This window comes from Nomascus leucogenys, chromosome 15 (assembly GCF_006542625.1).
Source record: "Nomascus leucogenys isolate Asia chromosome 15, Asia_NLE_v1, whole genome shotgun sequence".
Lineage (NCBI taxonomy): Eukaryota > Metazoa > Chordata > Mammalia > Primates > Hylobatidae > Nomascus > Nomascus leucogenys.
The window spans coordinates 2900014-2924804 of NC_044395.1; the positions used below are offsets into that span (position 1 = coordinate 2900014).

At 43.5% G+C, this 24791-nt stretch overlaps 1 protein-coding gene and 1 long non-coding RNA gene across 16 annotated transcripts in view; both read right to left on the reverse strand.

Moving 5' to 3' along the window:
- NTM (neurotrimin) overlaps positions 1-24791 on the reverse strand; it is a 969816-nt gene that overhangs the window by 274806 nt on the left and 670219 nt on the right. The window lies entirely within an intron of this gene.
- On the reverse strand, positions 1113-23720 carry LOC115838622. Its single transcript, XR_004033678.1, has 3 exons — positions 22910-23720; positions 18679-18688; positions 1113-1127 (listed from the first exon to the last, which is right to left on the reverse strand). It is a non-coding gene; the product is annotated as an uncharacterized LOC115838622 (long non-coding RNA).

Here is a 24791-nt window from a genome sequence, read left to right on the forward strand (position 1 = left end):
GTGAAAAAGAGATGTCTGTTGTTTTAACCTACCCAGTCTATGGTATTTTGCTCTAGCAGCCCAAAAAGTCTAAAACACTGACCTTCCTCCCAAGCCCCTGAGCTTTCCTTTCGAAAGCCCAACCCATTCTGCCTGGCATCCACTCCCACAAATACACAGGAGACTGAGAACCCTGGCCTTCCATTTCTTTGTATAATTCACTCCATGGAGTTTTTCCTATTCAATAAAGGACTTCATTTCTATTGACTCGCAAAGACCACACATTTCAAGTGCAGCCAAAACAAATCAATGTCATACAAACCGAACACATTCTTCTAACTATTCCAAAGAGCTAATGATTCTGAAGTCTTCTCACTGTGTATATTTTGGTTAGGGCTGGCTACATCCTGTCTGATTACAAGAATATCTATAATCCTAAATAGCTATGCGTAATGTTTATGGCCCAACATACTTTTATTTTTTTTAGAGTGAAGTCTTGTTGAAAGATTCCCTTCCTTGCAAATATTCCCAATTTCACTCCTTACTACTCAAATAAAAAAACAAAGCCTGTCTCTTCCTCCATATTCTTGAGCAATTTGATGCTTAGTCAAAGTTCCTTTTATAAAATCTCAATTAGTTAGACATTCTGAACTGGACCATTAAAGCAGTGCTGTAGAATGAGCTTCAGGAGTTTTCACTTTGCTGTCTGGAACTAGCTGGGTCAGCACCTGCCAAATCTATTCTTGGCTCTGGTTTGCATGATTAGCCCCCTCACTTTCCCAAGCTTGAAAATATAAAAACAAACAGAAATTACTATGTCACACCACTCCTCTTCCATACTCAGTTGGAACATCTTTGAGGCAGGCTTACTGTTACTGACCTCAGGGTAAATTTTTTGCGCCTGGGGTGGTAAATTACTTCCAGGTGAGGCAAAACCAGATGGCCTCGACTTTCCTGGAGTTGATTAGAGTGACTGTACCTGCCTCAGAAGTCTACCAATCACACACCGGAGTTTGATTTACCATGGTAACATCTCAGCCAGTGGCTTCTGCATGGTTAGTGGAAGATGTTGAATCTACCAATTAAAACTAGCAAATGATACCCCCATCTGATCCACACACACACATACACACACACACACACACACACTCACATCACTTGTTCCTAAGTGCCCTCACACAGCCAGCTGCTGCTGAACAAAAGAAAATTTTTTTAAAAAATCTGTAAAAATGGAGCTCCTGCTTGGTGACATACAGAATAATTGTGACCCTTCTGGCACAATTTCCTGCCACACAAATACAGAAGATGCTTGAACTATATAATTGCCTGAGGTTTCCTGTGACATTCCTCTCCACTTGGCAAGGATGCCCAGGAACATAGGAGAAGGGCAATTTTCCCACTCATGAGTTATCAAATATCTCCTAAGTTAGGCGTGTAAATTCAGTGTTCTGTTATTATCAGATGCTATTAGATCACCATGCATTGTCCCTCTCCTGTTTATCATTCAATACAATTCAATTTATTTCTGTTGAATTCAATTTGATTCAATCTAACTCAATTTAATTCAACACATTCATTAGCCACACACTCTATTAGGTATAAGCTGGTATGAAAATTAATAGTTAAACACAACCCTTCTTCACAAGAAACCTAAAATAATTTATCAGCCAGGGTTTGAGGGACCTTTATAATTGCAATATGAAAGATGCTAAACATCAGTGAGTGTAATACCTAAGGTGTTGATAAAGACATTTAGATGACTTTGATTTATTGGCCATTCTATTAGAACATACACAAAAAATATGCCAATGATAAGCAAAATGTTTATGTATGACACAAAACAGCTGATAACTGCTATGAGATGCTTTACTTTTACATTTATTTACTTCTTAGACAGTGAACTTATCTTAATGTGTGACTATCTTGATTTTTGAACAAAAATTGCAACTAGAATGGGTATTTTTTGAAGGACAAAGGAAAAGAAGAAATAGAAAAAAAATTGTGCTGCAGCACTACTATATCTTCAATGCAGCATTAGCAGTAAAACAAATAAAAATCTAGCAGCATTTTAGCATGCATTCACAAAATGCCATCTTAAAATCACTTAGATCTTCATTATTTTTTCAACATACCAAAGTGTTTGCTTTTGCAGATGCTCTAACACAAACATTCACATTCTAGACCAATAAAAATCGCAATAGTTTGCAGTTATGACCACTAACACCATTTGTAGACATGTAAAATCAAAAAAGATTAATCACACTATATGAAGCAGGAAATACACTGATTTCTAAATCATTCTGTAAACTCAGGTCTAGACCCTCATGAAAAGATAACATAAGCAGAGCCTGCAACTGCACAGAGATTGCAAATCCTAAAGAAACTCCATGTAGTATACTGTTTCTGTGACTGCAAGTCAAAGTCTGTGTTTGATTTTCTATGAGTGGTTTCCACCAACAACATGTGACAGAGTCGAATGTTTTTTGCATGGCTCCATATTTCTGTATTTATTTTGCCTGTTTACCAGCAGCAAAATGTTATTTACAACCTCCTTTCATCAGCGGAGGACAGCAGTTCCAATATTCCAGTTTCTCTCACTGCTATGTTCCATTAAATATGGATACAACCTCTGTTCATAGCACAGCAACAATCAAAATTTAGGAAGACTTTACTCTAGGGCAGACTTGCTTTAAAAAAAAAAAGGATTTTGGAGGATAATGTCTCCTTGTCTTCAGCCTTGAATGCACCAGGTAAACGGAGTACCCCTTGCCTATACAATTTCATTGCCCGTTCCCTGAACAGGAAAGAGACTTGTAATAAGACACTTAAGTGTTGAAAGAATCTAGAACAAACAGCCCAGGGGGTGGATGTACTGTACTTTGAAAAGATGTTTAATGCCAAAGTGTGGTCTTCGTGTTGAGGCAGCACGCCTGGGTTTTGGCCTGAAGAAGCAGTTCTGCCACTCAACCTGGGGCCTATGTCTCATGTGGAGGGAAGAACCCCCTCCTGGATGCACATTGCTTGAGATATGAGCCTGTCTAGAGGAAGCTGGGGGATCCTGGAGAGCTACAGGTATCTAGAGGACAGGAGGGTCTCTAATCTGGAAGAAATAGGCACCTCCCTCAAAATGCTGCAGGAGGGGCTCCAGAGAACCCACTGCAGGAGGGGAGTCCATGAGGCACTGTGTAGCTTGGTGTGTGGCTGAGGAATGGAGCTGGGAATCAATGGGGAAAGAACTGAGTAACAAATTTAGGAATCCTTGACATAAATACCCTGAAGAAATAAACCAGGCTCTGAGGCTGAGGCAGAGCACAAGGCAGGGGGTGGTGGGGGGCGGTGTGGGGCGGGGTAGGATTCGAAGGGCTCTGAAGTGGAGTCCATGGGAACTGGTCACAAAGCACCTACCCCAATGCATACTTGGATGTTTGGTTTGGGGTAGACATCAGCTTGGCTTGAGTAGTGAGGTTCTGTTTCTCAATTTACAGGACTGCTAACCTAGGATCTGAACTTGAGTTCAGCCGGTACCACAAACTTACTGGGAAAGTCACTTGACAGGTTTAGGGTCAGTTTCTTCATTTCAAAATACAATGAATGTGTCAATCGCTCAACAGACAGTCCTATGGCCTTGCCCTGCTCTCCAGTTCCGTGACTTGAGGAAAGGTAAACACCTGAAGCACTGTTACTTGGAGGCAGCAAATGCGTCTCTACATTTCATCTTCCTTTGTGGAGGTCAGACTCTCAGAGGCAGCCCTGAGCTGGGCTGGCCATGAGGAGAGGAGGGTCAGGAGGATCCAGGTTGTCCGGCTGCTGAACCACCTGGCCTGTGAATCCCACGTGTCCAACAAGCTCCTCTCTACAAAGAGGCAAGTGTTGGACTAGGGTCAGGGGACAACCAAAAGGGAAGGTGGAGGCCCGGGGGCTGCTTCTAGGCTATGAGGAGGAAGGGATGGTCAAGGCAGGAATGGAAGAAGGGAGAAAGCACCAGAGTGGGGGTTCTTTTCTGTCTATATTGGTTTTTTAAGCTACAAAGGATAATCTTAAAACTTTTGTGAAAGGAGTTCTTAAACTGAGTTTGCACGCTTGATACCACCAGCACACGGAATTCCCTCTCACTCCCCCTCTACTTCACATTTTCACAATATCTATCACACATATTGTGGGAAACATTGGCTTAATTTCATCCAATATAGAGCAAGCACCCACTGTGCACCCCTGCTTCCTACGTGTGAAATGCACAGGTTGTACATCTACAACAAGGTTCAAACAAGAGGATTCAGGCCCTGTGCTGTGATCCTCTTGGTTTCCTGATGTTCTGGAAGTCAGTACGTCTCAGACCCAGAGAAGAAGGCAACTTCCTGTTTTAGGTGGCTTGCTACAATCTTCTCTTCTTTTCTGAACTCCCTGCCCCAGCCAAAGCCACAAAAAATAAGGGAAGAGAAACATACTAAGAATAGGAACTTGAATAATCCCTGAATGATAGCAAGCAGAGAGAAGCAACCATGGCAAGTGCCCATGTCAAGAGGGGAATGAAAGTCTCGAGATGGTTGGAAGCAACATAGCATTAGTCATCTCATTGCACTGGGAGAAGTCAGAAAGGCTAAATCTCTACACCAAACAGAAGGACATGGAGTGCATGGCTTAAGGCTAGGAGGGAGATTGAATCCACTTTGCAGGGCAGAGTTCTCAAGGCAGGTGACAGTGGGAGGATCAAGGACTCACCACAGCCAGGACCAGCGCACTGCCCCATAGCACATTCCAGGCCTTCCCCATTTTTACTGAAACCAGCACACATTCCAGCAGCAGCACCTCCCGCCCACTTCCTCCATCAGAATGCAAGGACAGGCAACAAGCAGACAAATGGCCATTCAGTGTTACAGAGACGGGTTCAATCCAGAATCACCAAACATTTCACAAAGAATGCCACCATGAACATCAAATAAAGAAACAAAATAAAAGAGGCTCAACAGACAGAACTCAAATCAGAGGGATCAGAGCTAATGGAGCAATGAGAATAGGAGTGTATATGTAGGTTTCATGTCCACAGAAAGATAAAAATATATTTCAGTCATGAACAACACTAGGAGTTATGAGACAAGCACAGACTTGCAAAAAAAGACCCAAGTAGAGATCTTGGAAATGAGAAGCCACTGGGCAATGGTCTTAGGTCAAAATGATCATGAAATGAGGTACAGGAAGCTGATGAGGCACAAAGAAACCAACAAACAACCAACAGCGCCAGTGAGAGAAGTCCCTGGCTGCAGGATATTTTGAGAAAGGGAAAAAAAGATGTTGAGAAAAAAACATGTGGAGTCTAGGCCCACTTCAAAATCCAACTAAAATGTTTCTTTAGGGTCTACTATGTTTGTGTGATTCCCCTTACACATTAAGCATCCGCAGTGTCCCCTCCAGAGACCATGAAGGAGAAGACAGGATTCAAGAGGAAACGCAAAGGATGCAGAAGTAGAGAGGAAAGGAAGGGGCACCACAATGCAGAGGAACATGAAGTGTTTGGCGAAAGGGGACTCATGGTGGACACTCATGTTGGGAGGAGTAGGAAAAATTGAAAGTATTTATTTTCAAAGATGTTTTCTTAAAAACTAGGCAACTGAAAAGACATTACTACAATTCTTGAAAATATAAACACACAGTTGAGTCTGTTTGACAAAGTAGGACAAGAAAATCAGGGAAGAGGTTTTTGCACTACCACATCACATTGCTAAAACATGCCTGAGAGTGAAAACGAACTAGATTTATATCTGCATTTCCAGAAACCTAAAAAAAAAAAAAATTCCAAAATACACCATATATTTTACACTTAATCTCTGACAATATTGACTGCATTGTGTGTGTTCTCTTTCTTTTCTTTTTTTCTTTTCCTTTACAGCTGAGCACACAGTCAGATAGCTCAAGTATGATAAGCATCCGACTGAGGCTAAACATTGGCTCTTTTCTGCACGCCAAATGATTTCCATCTTTGCCTCAATTGTGTTAAGTTTATGAAACCTATGTTTCTTATCACTGGTATCAGCACTTTCATTTTTCTGTGGGGGAAGAATGCAGTGAAGTATTCAAACAATCGTACTAACACTGCTATAGGACAAAGCAGGCGGCGCCCCTGGAACCAAGAAGCTGTCTGGTGGGCAGCACGGCTGGTGATGACTCATTCATCAAGGCGGCACACAAGGCCAGGCTTGGCGTTTGCAAAGTGGTTTCCGTGGAGTGCACTGGGGGATTTGTGGACTGTGCAAGAGTTGAACATACAAAGGTTGAGGATCATCTGTGTGGGTGTAAGAATTTGGCTAACAGTGAAATAGGGGCAAGCTAAATGAAGAAATGACAGAATTTGACAATGTAACAAACTGTCAGGCAAGGTGGGTTGAGAAGAGCAAGAAAAGACAGAAACATAATTTTAATGTTCAAAGATATAAGATTCCCTGAGTCCAAGAGGGTCTCATTCTCCTTGTCTCTCCATCCATTGATTAATTCATTCATTGACATATTCATTCATGTATTCATTGCCTCATCCTAAATATCAAAGATTATCTCCTATATGCATTATTAATCTCTGCCTTCAGGGAGCTTACATTTTAGTGGGGAAGATGAAATATCAGGTGATATGGCAGATGATCTATGCTAGGAGCTATCAAGCTATTTTTAGGTATTGGACACCTCTCTGCCAATGAACTGCTACACTGAAAATGTATCAATGTATACAAGTGGAGCTGCTATTTTGGGGATGGGGGATGACGTGTAGGAACTCAGGATGTAGTCTTGTGCTCTTTCTCATAGCCGTTCTCTCTCTCTCTTCCCTTTTTAAATCATCAAAGTTTGGAATACAAGTATACTACAGTCATGGTTTTGTATTTATTGAATAAAATAAACACTTTTAATTCTTAATTTTACAATGGGAGGAGTTTGTCATTTCCAATTCGTCTGCCTGCTGCAAAAAGGAATTATTTCTCACTTGAAACCTGCTCATGAGGGTTTCCCACTGTCCCACACCTCATACTTTTCTACCTGAACACACAGCTGCCTCCCTCCTCAGGAACCATGCAAAACTTGGAATGTTCTAACATAGAACTGCAGTGAGGAGTGGCATTTATCCAGCAGCTTCTGAGTGCCAAGTTCTGTGCTAGATGCTTAAAACAGGTCATCTCATATGATCTTCACTTACAGGCCTGCCAAGGACAGATTATAAGAGAATTGTGTGGAGACAGAAGCTCAGAGAGGTAAAGGGCCCAAGGCCACCCAATCCCTGAAAGAGATGGGATTCAAACCCACATCCTCCTAGGTCTTATGTGCACACTACCACTGCCTCCTGGCCTTTGTACTGCTTTGATGGTTCTCTCTCTCTCTCTTTCTGTCTCTGTCTCTCACTCTTGCCCTCTCTCTCACACACACACACACACACACGCATACACACACACACACACATGCACACACGCACACACATCTCTTTGCTTGGAAATACCCTCTCCTGATGCTAAGCACTTTGAAAATGCACATTTACTGTCTCCTCCTCCCTGCCTGTTGTCCCAGGCTGCAGCTGCCACTCCTGATGCCACAGTGTTAATGTGCCAAAAAGCTGTTTTTCCTCTACTCTAATAAACATGTTTCTATTCATTTGCAAGTTGGTGTGTTTGTTTATTTGATGGGCTCATACTATTTGAGTATGCCCAGATAATGTGTTAACCCCTCTGATGCTAGGGCTCTCCAAGTGCCAGCCTCAGCCCTGGGCATGCCGGCCTCACCATGCTCAGAGCTAGTCCCAAGGGAGAGGTGGTGTCTTTGAGAGGTGAAACATAGAGGTGAGTGGGGTGAGCACCATAATTGGAACAGCTGCGTTCATTATCCTAAAACAAATTTAGTGCCAATAAAAGGTGTTCAAGTGAGAAGATTTAAGAATGAAGATTGACAGTCAAAGAAACAGCCACATAGGATCCAACCTCAAGGCCAGCCCCATCCTTTGCAATCTGCCTCACTCCATTCCAAAGCTTAGCCGGAAACTCAGACCCTCTTGGATTTAATCCACTGGTCCTCCCAGCTTTTGTTTATCAAACCCTTACGTAGCGCTGACTACACTTTTTTAAGAGGTTTACAAATATTAGCTCATTTACTCCTCATACCGACCCTATGGGGTACATACGAACATCACCCCCACTCCTTTCACAGATGAGGAAACTGAGGCACAGAAAGCTTAAATGACTAGATCAAGGTTTCACAGCCAGTCAGTGATGGATCCAGGGTAGGAAGTCAGGGAGTTCACCACAAGGCCATGCTGGCTATTGGCCCAAGTGAACTTCTTTACATATGTCTTGAGACTTATAAACTAGTTAATACAAATTTTAAATTCCTTTATAAATAAGTTAATGAGGAAAGGCCTAACCTAGCAGCTGAGTACCCGCATTCCGCAGTCAGTCACTTTTTCTGTGTGACTTTGCATTAGTTACCGAATCTCTAAGAGTCTTCCCTTCCTTATCTACAAAATGGGGGTGATGATAGCACACTGGTGGTAAAATGAGGTAATTCGGTTAAGGACATTGACACAGTGACAAGTGCCCTGTAATGTGCAGTAAATGTCACCAGTGTTATTATTGTTATTGTTAATGGCCATCACTGAGTGTGCAATACCCTTGTCAAGACCTTTCAGAGGATTGAGGAAAACCCAACTAAATAACAACAAAAATAAACACACACAACATACTCATTCAGTGTGGATTCCAGCTATTGAAAACCACTGTTACATCTGCATTGCCAGCAGAAAGCTGAATGCCTACATGTCCACAGCAGTGATGTCCCTGGAAGGTGCACCACCTGACCATGGGCAGAGCACCATAAATACCCTGCTGCTACCTTCCAGCCCTGTGGGGTCTCTGTGGGCCCTGCTTCTTACCCACTCGCATCCCGTCACTTCCTACTGCATCCTCACACCAAGCCCTTGGAATGCCTCACCAGTACCACCATTTCCTCCCTTGACCCCTCCCTTAACCACAGATAATTCATTCTGAGCTACACTCCAGGCAGGAAGGGTGTCTGATCATTTTCCATGTCCTCCATCTCAATTCCATCATCTAAGGGAATTATATGCCTAGATTTGCTATAAATTAGATGGATACTTGGGTTAGCTTTTGCAATGCCACCAGTACTCCCTCAAGGGATTCACTTTTTCAATTCAAGATTGATAATGCTTATAAATCTCAAGTTCATAAGTTAGTATATCCCCGGCTGCCCCTCCTTTCTCTTTCTCTTGGGTCTAGATTGACTGTATTCTAAATTTAGAATATGGAATACACTCTATTCTACCAGCTACAGTATAGTCAAGGAGATGCTAACATTCCTCTAACTCATTGTGAGCTAACTCTGCCTCCATCCATCTGCCTCTCCCTAACATGGGAATTTGCTCTGGGCTCTTCAGAAGAAGGATTTCACACCAAAGTGTATTCACAATGATTTGGCTATTTTCACTGAATAGGACTACAAATCAGAATCCACTGTGTCCATCCAGTAGTAAGTGCAGACAAATGGCATTGTGGCTAAATCTACAGCTTCGTTTAAAGAAGAAAACCCAGTCAAGACTTTAAGGTGCTAATCCTGAGTCTCCTATGGAGTCCACACAGCTTGGCTATATAGCAAATCTCAGGCCCTTTTGAGACAGCAGGCTAACACTGCACTGTGGAAACAATATTTTGATTTATTTTCTTTGTTTTTCTTTGAGACAGTCTCACTCTTTTGCCCAGGCTGGAGTACAGTGGCATAATCTTGACTCACTGCAACCTCTACCTCTCAGGCTCAAGTGATTCTCCTGCCTCAGCCTCTGGAGTAGCTGGGACTACTGGTGCGTGTCACCACATCTGGCAAATTTTGTATTTTTAGTATAGATGAGATTTCACCATGTTGATCAGGCTGGTCTTGAACTCCTGGGCTCAAGAGATCCACCCGCCCTGGCCTCCCAAATTGCCGGGATTACAGGTGTGAGCCACCACGCCCAGCAGCTTTTTTATTGGGTGACCGCTACATCTGCTATTGTAAATAGACCCTAAGGTCCAGTGATGCTACTCTAGTGGAGAATTGGCTGCCGATCCTGGAAGGAAACCCACCAATTAGGGTAATGAGCACAAAAAAATAAAGAGCATACATTGTGTGCCTTCTGTTTTAGAAAACACCTGGATTCATCAAACAAGATGGAACAAACAAGACAAATCCTCCACTTGAGTTTTTGAAGCAAGAATTTACTTAATTTTGCAAGAAATTTATTTGAGAAGTTGGGTAGGAAGAAAGAGTAGTTCATCCTCATTTATTCATGTTATTTCACCCTGATAAGGTCTGCCTCCTGTCCTCATTAATCCCTCTACATTCCCCAATCCAAGGAAAACACCTATCAGCTTGATCTAGAATTCCAGAATCCTTTTCCTTTGCATTATGAAAGAGACTAGAGAGTCTCTGTAGCATGAGTTTGTTTGGTGACTGGATGCTCTTTTTTCCTAGCCTTGGCAAAGTAAGAAGAGCAGCTGTGAGCATTAACAAGACCAGAGTTCTGTGCCTGGATCTGTTCTTCATCTATGGGTGACCTCACAAGTCCTCTGCCTCAATTCTGTCACCGGAAGAATGACCATTTTAACTGGTCAGGCCCTGGCATCAGGTAAGCCTCAGATCAAATCTCATCTCCATCACTTGTCAGGTGGGTGACTTTGGACACATTACTCAATCTCTCTAAGCCTGTGTCTTCATTGGTAAAGGAGGACAATGACAGCTACCCCCGATAAGGCCATTGCAAGCATTACGCTGAATCATGCATGCCCAGGGCTGAGATGCTCATTATTTTTGTTGTGAGTGGTATACCACAGCAACTAGTGATGTTGGTGAAATGCAAGGAAAATGCAGTGGAAAGCTATCAAACACTGTACAAATAAGATGGGTAGCACTACAAAAGCAGTATTTTGTTGTTGTTGTTTCATTATTGTTATTTTACCTCTTAGTTTAGGTCCATTTTAGAGTGACAAGAGACACCATGAGAAAAAAAAAATCCAGGGATTCCTTCTTTTACTTATGGGGAGCTTTGACATAATTGAGAAATACACATTTGTTAAACATTAGTAAAAGTTTAAATGAGGATTTACACATACACACACACACAGTGAGCCTGGAAAATATGATTGTGAAGAGTGAATTCTACTATTCCACTTGCCCCCTAGAAAAAAGAAAGGGAGAAGGCCCAGTGCGGTGGCTCACGCTTGTAATCCCAGCACTTTGGGAGGCCGAGGCGGGCGGATCACAAGGTCAGGAGATCGAGACCACGGTGAAACCCCGTCTCTACTAAAAATACAAAAAATTAGCTGGGCGTGGTGGCGGGCGCCTGTAGTACCAGCTACTCGGAGAGGCTGAGGCAGGAGAATGGCGTGAACCCGGGAGGCGGAGCTTGCAGTGAGCCGAGATCGCGCCACTGCACTCCAGCCTGGGTGACAGAGCGAGACTCCATCTCAAAAAAAAAAAAAAAAAAAAGAAAAGAAAAAAGAAAGGGAGAATGAGGGAGTCCCCAAATCAAATAACATTCCTTTCAAATACAAAACTTGGAGTGAATAAGCAATTGACTTTCCCATTTGGTGCCTTAATTCCTGTGTTAGATTTCCTGCTGTTTCTTGCCTGAAAATGTTATTATCTATCACTCTTCTGGAATGAACAGGGTGGAGCACATCTCTCTGAATCTCACTCTCCCTCTTCCTTGCCCTGATAAGCATGGCAGAGCTGGGGGCTGTTGACAGGATTCACATTTTCAACTGATAAAGTGCCATTTACACTACGAATGCCAAAGATAGTGGTGGGTAGTGGTATTCAAACATCACTGTCTAAGGGGAGAAATAGACCAGGACTCCCAAACTTAGAGAGAATGCCGGAATGCCGGTGTCCAAGAACATAAAAAGGAGGGAGGGAAAAAGGGAGAGTTCCAATTAGCATTCATGTCAGTTATTCCTGGTGAAATTGTGGGATCACAGCTTTGTGGATTAAGGATTAAGAGCAAATTTGGCTTTGTAAATCTCCCTCCTTGGGATAAATATCTGTTGAGAATTTTCTAAACCAGTCACATATTTCTTTAACACCCCAATATTTTTACTTTCCTTTAATAATTAGCTTCTATATGAAAGGCCTGTTTGCTTTTTGCCCTATATTTTAGAGGTAAAATGTCCACTGCCAATTTAATTAGTTCTCTTGCCTCCCACCTATCTCTGACCTGGCAGATGAGCACTGGACCAACTAGTAACGTCCCTCAGTGAGCTCACTGGTCAGTCTGGGCCCGTTATTCTGCCAGCTTCCACAGAACTGGATCCAATCTTCAGGGATCATGGTGCAATAAGCAACCAGCTTTGATGCATTCTCCACAGTCTTTCCTGAAATAGACTCAGCACTTGATAAAGCTCACATATGGCTTTGTTCCTCACATTCCGGGTCGAAACTGTAGACGGAGCAGTTAGATGAGGAGTGAGGAGTGACCAGGGCTTAGCCAGGATTCTACTGACACTGCTGTCTAAGGGGTCCTCCTGGGGAGGAGGGGGCTCTTGGCATCCTGCGCCAGTACTGCCAGCAGCTTGTCAGCCTGACCATCATCAGGGGCTGCTTGTCCAGGCAGTCGGAGCCTGGGGGGCTGGAGACACAGGAAAATATTAAGTGATATGCCAAGAAGGATAAGGCTCCCTGTGGTCAAAAATCTTACTTCTTTCCCTCCTAGTCACTGCAGACACTTGGTATCCCAGCAATTCCAGAACCCACACGGAGTGAAAATATAAGAAAAATACAAGTAGTTGAGATTGCAGATTCATCCAGATTCCATCATTCCCAACCCTGGCTTTAACATATAGTAGCCATGTCATCATCTCTCAGGGCCTCCGTTTTCTCATTTATAAAATCAGGATAATAATGGTACCTGCTTCACAGGGTTACTGTAAGGATTAAATGAGCTAATATCTGTGAAGCAGTTAGAACAGTGCCTGGCATAAAAAAAAATCATTGTCATATGTTCCAAATAAATAAAGGTAGGCACTATCTGTATTTTTCCACCAGTGTGACTGAAACTTTGAGAGATTAAGTTACTCGACCAAAGTCACAGGGTTACAATTCAAACCGACATATATCGGACTCCACAGGGAAAATCCCTAACCAAGGAGCAAGGCATCTGTCTTGACCAAGGTCAGCCAACCCACCGGCACCAAGACATCCTTTCCACCACCCCCGACACGCTACAGGGCTCAGATTTCGTCAAGTCTTCTTTATCAAGTTCCTATTACAAGGCAGCCACAGTTATGCAGAAGAACCAGACAAGGCTGGAGGCAATACATATAAGTATGAAAAGAAAACTGCCAGAAGCAGGCAAATAAGGCCAAAAGAGAAGAGACACCGGCCAGCCCTGCAAGCTCCACCTCTGCCTCTGCTCTCGACACACTGGCCCTGCAGGTGTCTGCGTGCCCCACATCTACTGGCCTAGGCACCTTTTGCTCACAGGCAGTTCTCTATCTTGCCCTTCCCTAGCTGCCTCCTTTTCATCCTCATGGAGCTTCCAGATGCCCCAATCTAGGCTTTGCCCCCATAAACCCTCTCAGAGCACACACCTCTCCTTGGAAGCACAGATCTCAATTGGAAGCAATTATTTGTGTAATTGCATGTTTTCGCCTGTCTCCCCACTTCATGGTAAGATCTGTGAAGGCAGGGGCAGTTTCTCTCTTTCCCCATGGTGAACACAGTGCCTGCTATACAAAAAAATCATTTGCCCAGCCCCTTTCCCTCCCATCTTTGCTATGAATCAATTTCAGTAATTTCCAGAGCAAGAAAATCCTCACAGGGGTGGGCTGGTTCTCAGGACTCTGAGGACCAGCCATGGAAGGTTCTGCTGCCGCAGGACAGAGCTGTGCTCACAGGCTACTCTCAGGGCCCTGGCTGTGAATTTCTTTAACTTCCCTCTCCAGCTGCTTGACCCTGGCTGGGTAACTATTAGCCAGCCAGCTTGCCTTTGAGCAATGCATAGCAATAGGAGAAAGAGAAGCTCATCCCTCCCCCCATCCCACCCTTCTCCCTTCCCCAGTCCCCTGCCAGCATTTTCTCTCTAAACCCTAAAGTCACCCAACTGTGTCATGCTGCCAGTGGCCTCAGTTAGGTAAATGCCACTGAGCAAATTTCCGACTGCCTTTTGGGATAGCCCAAGTCTGAAATTCAGTAAAGGTCAGTGGGAAAGCTGAGAGACACTGCATCTTTCAGAGTCACCTGCTCAGGAGGCTGCAGATCTTTGTGCATCAAAAACTGTTGGAAGGGCCCCCCACCCAGCAAAGGAAACTCTCAAAACTGAGGCATCAGTTTTCCCTAGAAAGTGGCTCCTCCTCCATCAAATCACAGACATGTCTGACAGGCAAAAACCTTGGTGGCCGCCCTCGTGACGGAGCTAGACTGAAATGTCCCTCCTTGCTTTGTCAGGTTTTCCTACGCTGCACCCCTGGCTGAACACAGCATTGGTCCTCTTCCCCAGAGGTGTCACGTCCCACCAGTCACGCTGCCATTGAGATAGGCAAAACCTGGTCCCAGGTGAGGGTGATGGAGCAATGTACATCTCATCTCCAGCCATGCTGATAACTCCCAGGTCACAGCCAAGGGCGCACACCTCTCACTGACAACCCCTGCAAGAGACCCCAGAGCCAGTGTGTTTTGGAGGAGCTGATCCTCTGCTCACTAGAACGGTTGCCTCCTGGCTGCTCTTCAGCCTCACAACCGCACCCCTGCCCCAGCCCAGCCTCGCTTCCGGGGAGGAGACCGCCATGGATGAAAGGGCGTGGCTCCCTCCTCAGGTGCGGCCAGCCCCATGGCATGAAGGGGGACCTTGCCTTTCTCCTAGAAGTGTGCCCTGTAGATGTGAGTCTCACAGTCTCCATGCCTGGGCCACCTGGGGGTGTCTTCCTCCGGGGGTCACTTGGAGGAAGTGTTGTTGTTGTTGTTGTTGCTGTTTTCAGACATATTTTATGCTGTATCTGTCTCACTTTTGTCAGATGTGTCTGATTTGCTCTTTTGTTTCTTGTCCTTAGGTATGTGAGGTGTGTGGCCTTAAAGTCAGGAGGCTACATCTCCCTCCAATTATATTTCCCTTCGATTGCATTTCCTATGACCTGGTCATATCTGAAAAATCGAAATTCCCTTTTTCTGGGCTCATAATTAACAGAAAAATAAAAACAAAAATCCTGAGCAGCAATGCAGAAGTCCTTCTCTCCCGGGTCAGTCAGCCTTGAAGCTCCTACACAGTCAGGGCTGACTCTTCAGAAGCCCCCGATCCAGCACCCCACACAAACAGGTGCAGAAGGAAAGAGGCCACAGTTTACATGTAGTATCTGCTATAAAAAAAAAAAAAAAAAAAAAAAAACAGCTCTGTAGTCCTGGTGTTTTTGTTAGTTTTGTGTTCTTCTTGTCGATATTGCTGGGTTTTGGTTGGGGGTGTCAGTCTGTTTTGAGGATGTCAGAATGAGAATGCTGAGACCAGGCTGACCTGCGCTGGGATTCTCAGCTTCTGGGTCCCTGAGCCACTGTGGTTGTATCTTGACACAAACATCAACCGTATTCACACTACTTTCTCACACAAGGCTTCACATAGACTCCGGAATTATGACAAGAAATGCAGAACCCTTTGCACTCTGAAGGGTAAGAAGAATCTGTTCTTTTCCTGTTTCCAGAGGTGAACACAAGAAAAGCTTCAGTGGTTGTCATGGTCGTCCTGTTAGTCCCCAGGAAGTACTGGCCCTCTATTCTTGGTGCTAAAGAATGACTTAACAATTCCCCACACAGGGACCAGAAATGTATTGATCGCGTGGACCCAGAGATCTTTACAAACTACAAAATATAATCGGTCTTCTCTCTTTGCAGGAGGCTCTTGGGCTCTGCTTTGTAGCTGAAGGGAGGGAGGAGGTGGCAGCATGGGGGGTATTGTTGTCTAACAATGTGTTCCTTCACATTTGGCAGCAGAGAGGAACCCCAGGGATTGGTCAGACAGCAGTGTGATCTGAAGTTCTTCTGTACACCCCTAGATTTTGAGCTTATCCAAAAGACACATAAAGAAGGAATGGTCTCTTCTTTCTAACAGTTTAAACATAGCTAAGCAGAGCAGGCATGCAAGCATGAGCCCGTGTATACATGCAAACATACTCAGCTATAAAAAACAAAAAAAAAAAGTTAACAGGAACTAATTACAAGTGAAATGCTAAGTTGGGTAGAAAGTGAGGGCATTAGGGATTGAAGGGAAATCCAGCTCCACACTGACACATCAAGAGGGGCGTCCACCCAACTTTGACCTCAACAGGAGGTCTCACACAGGTCAGGGATATAATATGATACGTAAGACAGAAAATTCTGGCTTTCCTAAATGAGGCCCCTACTGTTGATTTAGAGAAAGCCAGTTTTCTTCTCTCAGACTCAGAAAAGTTATGTGGAAAAACAGTGGGGCCTAAGAGGAAGGAGGCCTGTGGAGGGCATGTGTCTGTAGCTGCGCTTGTAAACTGCCCTGCCTGGTCACCGGGTCAAGAACAGAGCTGTGGCTAGGAGGCTGCTATCTGCTCAGAATGCCAGTGACGACCAGGCTCTAGCTGACTCCCCTGCCTCGCAGACCAGGAATCCTAGTTTTGAAAATGTGGAGCTTTTGCTTCAAAATCAATAAGAGGTGCTGAGATCAAGCCTTTGAAGAAAACTGGCATTTGAATTGGAAGCACAGCTGACCAAAGGCTTAGAGACAATGTATTCATGAGAGAGACTCAGGAGTCAGCATCAGGCTGGCCTGGAGCCTTTGCTTGAAATTTGACCTCAACACTGAACGACTATTTAGTTAATAGGACAAAATATTCATAAGGGATATTCAGAATTCAGCATCAGGCTGGCCTGGAGACTTTGTGAGAAATTTGACCACAACATTGAAAGAGTATTTAGTTAAAAGGATAAACTTCCCTTCTGGAGCATTCAGTGTCAGAATCCTGCTCATTCTTCTTAGAATGAGTGATACCTATGTCGGATCCCAGCCCGTGGGGGCACAGAAGACTGGATGGAGGCAAAGAAGGCTAAAGCAAACACTTGGGAAATAGACAGACCTACATTCCAATTCCAGATCTGTGTTTTAGTCACCATATGACCAAGAACAGGAAATGATCTCTAAGCCCAGGGTTCCATGGGTAAAACGGAGATTAACCTTGAAATTCCTAGGGCTGCTATAAGGACTGAATAAGATCTTAATGTAATTCCTGACACAGAGTAAATACTCAATATGAGAGAATAACCAGGTGATAGATAGATAACAGATAGACTGATGATTTATAAATAGATGATAGATATATGGTAGATAGATAGATAGATAGATAGACAGACAGATAGAGTAAGCCAGTGCTCAGCTGTGTTCTCTGTTCCTCCCCACAAAGACCCCTTGCCTTTCTCTAAAGAGTGCCTTGTATCCATCCTACATGCTGCCCAGGAAGACATGAGGCACACAGGGGAGTGTCACCTGGGAATGATCTATTATCTGTACTCAGCATGTTCCCGGAAACCTGTTGTCCCCAGGAGAACAGGTGAAAGCCTGACACTGTCAAAAAAGTGGGGGAAGCTTGCTGCTTAATTTTTTATTAATGGCATTAAAATTTCTTTGCATAAGCCATTAATCATTAGGTCATATGAAAGGCTTATGTTTATTCAGAGAGTATAATAACTCACAGCAGTAAAGATGTATGATTTCTCCATTGGCCAGTAGTAGTGCTGTGTTGTTATGTAAAGGGGTGGGTTTTTTTTTTCTTTTCCTTTTTCTTATTTATTTTTACTTAAAACAGTTAGTTCAATTTAACAAACGTCTATTGAATGCCTTCAACAAAAAATAAATACAATATGGTTTGTCTTGTGGAAGAGCTCAGGATGATAGCAATAACGACAAAATAGCATGAACTGTCAGCATTAGCTCTGCACACGCTAGTCCAGTCTGTGCTGAGCACTTCACGCATATTATTTTACTTATCTTATTTAATCCTCATTACCATCCTAGGAAGTAAGCACTATTATTATCCCCATTTTGCAGAAATTGAGGCTTGAATATGTTGAGTAACTCACCTGAGGTCATACACCTTGGATGGTTATAGTCTAAAAGGGGAAGGGATGACAGAGAAATGCACAGATAAAATTCCATTTTGGAGTCTTTATATAAGCAATTCTATTTTTACACACAACCTATGCAGAACGAGAAGAGCAGTATTCACTCATTGTTTACTTTCCCATCCAAAACAACACCGCTCCAGATCCTCGGACAGATTTCCAGAGATGGAAGAAGCTCAGAAAGAGCTCAGAGAAAAGGGTCACCAGTTCCAGGGTCTCTAAGAAAGTTAGCCAGGAACACTGACATATGTGGCTGCCATGTCCCACGTGCTGTGCCGTGGGAAAAAGGAAGAGTCCAGAAAGGAAAACCTCAACCCTGCTGCTATTGACGGATGCTGAGAAATGTGCTTTGAGGAAACCCTGTCTCTGATCTAGCTGCACTCATATTTGGGAGCTAAGTATATCCCGTACCTTTCTGGTTGGATTAAACCTAAGAAAATGGTGGATGAATCATGATATAGAATATTAAATTGCCGTTCATATTGTGTCTGAAAAATAAATACTTGCATAGAAGACCATACTAGTATGTTTGTAAAAGAAGCCACATATAAGGGAATACACAAAATAATAACTTCAGATATCTCTACATGTAGAATAATCAATGGGAAAAATGTTATTAATTTTTAAAGAGCACAGTCTAATTACCAATGTATTTGTAAGGGCAGGCTCCTTTATCCCAGCTCCTCCCCCTCATTCCTCTGACTTCTTCCTTCTCCACTTCACTTCCTTCTCAACATCATCTTTTATTCTAGTTCCTTTAAATGGCAATTGCCTCCCAGAACTGCCAGCACTTAACCCTTTAATAAGTACAAAGAGATGTGTAACTGCTTATCACAAGAGCACTGTATCCCAATAATAAACAGAATGCAACAGACAGCCTGATATGAAACGCTAACGCTGTTACTAAGGATTTTTGCATTAATGTTCATCAAGGATATTGGCCTGACATTTTCTTTTTTTGTTGTATCTCTGCCAGATTTTGGTATCAGGCTAATGCTGGCCTCATATAATGAGTTAGGGAGAAGTCCCCTCCTTTTCAATTTTTTGGAATATTTTCAGTAGGAATGGTACTATCTCTTCTTTCTACCTCTGGAAATCAGCTGTGAATCTGTCTGGTGCTAGGCTTTTTTTGGTTGGTAGGCTATTTATTTCTGTCTCAATTTCAGAACTCATTATTGGTCTATTCAAGGATCCAATTTCTTCCTGGTTCAGTCTCGGGTGCCTGTGTCCAGGAATTTATCCATTTCGTCTAGATTTTCTAGTTCCTCCTTCATCCCGCTGTGGTCTCTTCCACTAGGCAGTGTCCCATGGAGTTGTGCTCGGGAAAAGCACTGGGAGCTCAGGGATAAAAGTCACTAGAGGACAAGAACTGGCGAGGGTCCCAATGTGGAGGCTGGTTCCTATCACACCCATGATAGCAACGGGGCAGCTTGTTGCTTCCCTCAGTTGTGGGCCACCCCAGGAACATGGAAATAAGAAAATATATGGACTCATGAGAAGATCCACAAAGAGGTGCTACTGGATGAGGAAATTCAGAAGAGGGGTCCTCCTCTTGAACAGACACATCTACTGAATTCTACAATTTATTTTTCTTTGTGGCCTCAGATTTCCCAACTCTGAAACACAAAGTGTCTCACTGACTCTGATTTCCAGGTATTGCAGGGAAAAAGTAAGCCATAACATACAAATGCCTTATATTTGCATGGAAGAAAGAGTCACACAGGCAAACTTATTATCACTTGAGCCCTGTTATTGGCAGAGGTTATTGAGACTGAAGTGCCACAAGTTATAGAATGACCTTGTGGTAGTGCATAAGGCCCATTTAAATGATAACACACACACATACACATGCACATAAACACACACATACACATGCACACACACACATACACATACACATACACACATACACACATACACATAAATACACATACACATATACACACATACACACACATACATACATATATACACACACATACATACACACACATACACATACCCATACACACAGATATATACACACACACACACTTGGTGTCTGTCTTCTTAAAATGCTGAGATGGCAGTAATGCCATTTATCCCAAGATTGGGCCTTCTTTAACCAGGAGAATGGTTCTCGGGACAAAGTGACATTTTCCAGATGATATCTTTCATACCACCCGAACTCTGTATTCTTTGAATGAATTTTCAATCTTACCTCTCTTCTCTCCCCTCCAGACACCACCTGATACTACTCGACAATGGTGAGTCCCCAGACTTCCCATGAAGTCTGATGCTGTGGCTTGTTTGCGTCTGCCAGCTCATTCTGAAGAGAATACTTGAATCATGTGCTTGAGATGACCCAGAAGCAGTGGCCAAGAGCCATAATGGGTGACCCCTTTCCAATCTTGCAGAAACTATAATTGAACCTAAATCAACAATCTGTAAAAATTGGCTGAGTCAGAGTCTGTGGCTTCATGTAGGGCCATCGTGCACCCAGGTCTCTTGCTTTGCTACACCCTACACTTCAATAATTGTACAGTGACAGAAGATGCAGGAAGGGGCTTGATGAGCTCTTGACAGTTGGCTGAAAGCACCCTCCCTCATCTTAGCTGAAATGCACATGGCTCTCATTTGTTAAAGTGTCCTTTGTTAAGGGACAGGTGGTTAGAATTGTTCCTCTTGCTTCTGACAAACTCATTAACCAGAACACATATTGCTTGAAGGATGAAGAATTAGGTCAAGTCTTAAAACCAAGCTCAGGTCCTTAGTGACCATGTAGGAGCTTGCAGAAAGACTAACCAAAGCTAAGCAGTAGCAAGAATGTGAGACTAAACCTAGGATTCCTCAGCTACGACCAAAAAGCAATGTCTTCTACCCATCCCTTGGCCATTAGAATGATGGAATAGGATTTCTCAATTGCAATTTTATGCTACAGCATCATAAGAACTGCCCCTGCCTCTACAATGTATTCACTTTAATCAGGCCTCTTCATACTTCCACTTATGTAACAGAGGCATAAATCAACAGTAATAAGCTCAGAAAATGAAATATGGCTCTAAAATATTTATTTTGTACACCAACTATATACCAGATAGAGTCCTACAAACCAGGGATATAAGATGAACAAGAGATACTGTCTTTATGGAGATTTGATGTAATGGGGATGGCAGACATTATATACAATGTCATAGCAGATGTTACATAAATAATTGTTTAATTAAAAAAGTAATCTAGCTTTGTGTATCCTATCTATTCTACCCTGCCTTATATGGTCTGTACAATACTTGACTGTGACAGAACACTGTGAACAGGTATTTCTGACCATGATGTCTGCATGCTTCTGATGGCAGGACCCATCTCATACCCAATTTTGTGTTCCCAGCTCTAAGCTCAAAGGCTCTTTGTCTTCTTGGAGGCAGACAATGGCAGCGCCCAACAGCGAGAGCCTTTTCACTGGAGGTGTCCAGGGAAATGTCAGCATAACATTAAAAGCACTCATTGAAAAGAGCGATGCTGTGGAAAACCCGAGCATCTGGGACATTGAAAAGGCTGGGCTCACATCAGCTTTTTGTTTTGTTTTTGTTTGGTCAAATTGTTCCTCTTCAGCAACACATCTGGAGCCCATACAAAGATCTGATTGACCAGCAGGAAGTATAAACATCCCTTGGGCATTTCCAGTCCCAGTAGCCATAGCTGCTCTAGAAATGGGGCCATTCTTCTACTGATACATGGCGCACAGCTCTCACAGAACAGGAATGAGGGGCTGCTATTCAGCATCTATGATCTAAGCAAAACACCTCCTCTAGATTCTGACCCAAATGCATTCCTCATTTTGAGTCTAGAGGAAAATGTGTAGACACATACCTGCAATTTGAAGTATAAAAGGGAGATTACGTTGTGGCAACCTACTGCTTACTCATTTAAAACAATACACAGTCATAAATTTAACAAGTTCAATAGAACGCCAGGCCTTCATGATAATTAGCTTACAATCCTGATACTCAGTCCTCAGATTGGAAATCTAAGTGATAACTCAAGACCACTAACAACATATAACAATAGCTATTGTTTTACAGCTCATTAACATACTAATACATGACACTTATTTGATCTTCTCAACATGACAGGTATTCTCCCCATTTTACCTATGAGGAAACTAAGCCTCAGTGTGGGTCAGTGACTTGCTGAAATGTGTGCTGCTAGTAAACGTGAGGGCCAGAAGCAAGCCTCATGTCTTATGCTTCCAAAGACCACAGTCGTTCCGCTATCATTCCGGACTGCCCAGCAACTCAGCAGTACTGGGGGCTGTTTGACCCAGATGCTGTCATCAGCCATGACCCTTCCTCTGCTCCCGTTTACCATGGAGAGAGAAGCAAGACTCCTAAATCTTGGATTTGCTAATAATTGCACGTTCATACCCACTGAGAGACAGAAATATATCTTGGGGAATTATAGTTTAATAATCCCACAAGTCAGCACATTAATGCCCAGAGACAAAAATAAAATGTATGACTGACTAAATATGCTTAAGGTTATTCTGAATACATTTGAGGGAATCTGATGAACAAAAGTCCTTTGCTATCAGCACGTTAGAGTGAGTCTCATAAACATTCTTCACTTCCACATTCTTGTCTTCAGATACACTTGGCTTCTCCTCTGTTTTTTGCCCATCACCTTGCTCACAAACTTAAAAAACAACAACAAAAAGGAACAAAAATGATATCCCCAAAACAAACCACTTCCCACTTTCTCCCTCTCTCTCTCTCTCTCTCTCTCTCTCTCTCTCTCTCACACCACACACACACACACACAAAGGCAGAGCAAAAATAACAAAAAGGTACAGGTGATACGTGTGTTTCACACAAAGAAAGCTTCCAATCCAGAAAAATGTAACCGCAACACTTCTTTTTAAATGTCGGGTATTGAAGACTCCAGCATGCTTATTTTAGGAACAAAGGGCAAAACTAAAATTTACTGGATGTCTACTAGATGCCAGGAATTGTCTTAGGTACTTCCGCAAATATTAACTAATTTAATCTTCGTAACACCGTGGAGTTAGCTATGACCCCCTTTTTTAAACCAATAAGGACATTGAGTGTCAGGCAACTTGTTCATGGTCAAATAGCTAGCTAGTGGTGAACTGATGTTCAGAATCCTAATCTGAAACCAAAGAACATGCACAGATAAAAATCCTCAAGACTTGAACAGGTTAGGTCACCTATGGACAGAAGTTATGCTTCAGCAAAGAGGTTAAAAAACAGGAGAGCAGAGCAGGCTTTGTTCTCACATTTTAATGGCTATAAGTGTTATAATAGACTGTCCTGTCCATAACTCCCTAAGCCTGGGGATGGGAGTGGGAACAAGGCCCCTTAGCATAAGGAGAAGGATCATAGGGGGACCTGGGAGAAAGCAGGTGGCACCTGGGATTAATTATTTGTTCATATCAATATCGCCAACATTTTTTGTCATGGGGCTGTTCCTAATCTTAGGTTAATGAAATAAATGCCTTCAGGTGTGCTGAGGAAAGTGCAAGCTCTTCTCCTGAAATGTGTCACCCAAACTGCCCCATTTCTTGGTGCATGCAGCTTTCACTGGTGTCTTAGAATCCTTCAGAAATATCCATCCTACTTCCCACTTGACCTCCATTCTAGTTAATGGCCATTCTTGCTAAGGCCCTTTTCCCAGACTAGTAAACTGAGATACAAACAGAAATAATAATAAGCAACTATAATATTTAAAGTGGCTCATGTCTGTAATCCTACTACTTTGGGAGGCAGAGGCGGGCAGATTGCCTGAGCTCAGAGTTCAAGACCAGGCCGGGCCTCACACATCTCCCTGGGCAGAGTGTTCTGGGCAGAGGGATTACCTGGCACAAATACCCCATGGACACCAGTGTGGCTGCTGTACCCGACTGGTGCCCTCACTCAAATAACCGCTCAGACATAGAGCAAGACTTGAGAGAATAAGCCTGGGGAGAGTAAGGTTTACAACACAAGAAGCATATCGGGAAATGGAAGAGCAGAGGTCTAAGTAGAGCATTGTGGAGCTGGAGTCCACAGGCTCCACGCTGAAGGAGAGGGAGACGCTGAGTGCAGGAGCGACACGGGGACGTGAGGAAGGCAGACAGGCAAGACGTCCTTTGGGGCCCACCTTGCCTGATTAAAATGGGCTTTCTTCTTTGAGGCTGACCTCCTCATCTGGAATATCCATGCAAGCTGTCAGCACACTGTTGCCAGGGCCCACAGGGAAGTGTGCTGGTCCGCCAGGGGTGACAACACCAGTAAGTGCAGCAACAGCAGCAAGGGTTGACTGACCACTGATCTAATGTGCTAAATGCGACACACGCACGCCTGCTCACTTAATCCTCTAAACAGCCCCAAGAGGAAACTCCAATCTCACCCCCTCTTTACAGTCAGGGAAACTGAGGCTTAGAAAGGATATGTGACTTGCCCAAGGTGGAACCAGATTTCAAATAGCCCTGCTAGACTCAAAGGATCGTGCGCTCCTGGGGGCGCTAACAATTGCAAGTTGAGGAACCAAACTGTCCTCAATCACACCCGTGAGCTTCTCTGCATTAAGAACATCTTCACTCCACATACAACACACAGCCAGGGCCAGCTGTCTTGGAAAAATCATTGGTCAAAGAATGCATGAGGGACAGCGAGCACCATCAAGAAAGGTGGATTGAT